Below are 1,108 nucleotides of genomic sequence, written 5' to 3'. Positions count from 1 at the left end.
CAAAAGCTGAATGTTGTTTCATTTTGACGCTAAATGTCATATTTACTTATGACCTTTCATCTGATACATTTCATCTATTTGCCTTTCATCTATATTTCTTTATCTACCTCCTCTATTTTAGTCTTTTAACTGTATGTTCTGTCACCATTTTTTAATTATACCAAAACTCCATTGATATCAGGGTTTATGGTTGTGAATTGGCACCCTACAAACTCCCTAAATACCTCCACATGAGGATTTTCACCCTAAAGTATATTAGACAAATGTTGAATTCGGATGATATTCATTTTGTAGTGGCTAAGAACAAATCACAGTTCTAAATAAAGACACAGGTGGCCCTTTTGTATGTAATACTAGGACAGTAGGTGAAGAAGTAGACAAGATGCTTAAAGACATGAAGTTCAGTATGAGTTTTACATGCTCTTATGACCCTTGTGGCATTGTTTCAAATCTTAGGGTAGAGAATAAAGGTACTCCTTACATCCATACTTCAAGGTCTGAAATTGAGTAGTATGTTAATCAGTTGGAATGGAAAGAAAACACCTTGCAAGAAGCTAACCAATAACTCTTTTCTACTTCTCGTTTGTAGACTCCAACTCCTCAAGAAAATCAAGCAAAATATAGAGGGATGAAGGATCATCATCAACAACAATAGGTGAAGCCAAAGAGTTTAGAATCAGTTATAGTAAGAGGGAAAATTTGACTCCTATGATAGATGTGGACAAAGAAAAAGAAGAGCATGCTACTATCATAATCAAAGATTCACTAGCTACAACCATCAAATTTACAACATATCCTACTGGACCTTCATCATCACAGGGTCAGAAGGAAACTGAGCTAGAGTCAGAGAATGTGCAAACAGAAAAGAGAGATGCACAACCAAACTAGTGAAATGATATCTTGTACCTTAACTAACACTGCTATGTCATTGTATAAGTTTCAAGTTCCATTTGCCAATGTTCAGTCACAGTTGAAAATGGAGAAGATATCCTCCCAAGCAAATATAATAGGATCAAGTATTTGGAAGACTTGGTTCTAAAGATATGATATGATCCCAAAGATGTCAATGTTGTAGAGGAGATTATTGAAAAGAAGAACCTAGACATTG

Source organism: Pinus tabuliformis, chromosome 2_2 (assembly GCF_031772625.1).
Source record: "Pinus tabuliformis cultivar Carrire ecotype Pingquan chromosome 2_2, CPIR1, whole genome shotgun sequence".
Lineage (NCBI taxonomy): Eukaryota > Viridiplantae > Streptophyta > Pinopsida > Pinales > Pinaceae > Pinus > Pinus tabuliformis.
This window is presented reverse-complemented; position numbering follows the sequence as displayed.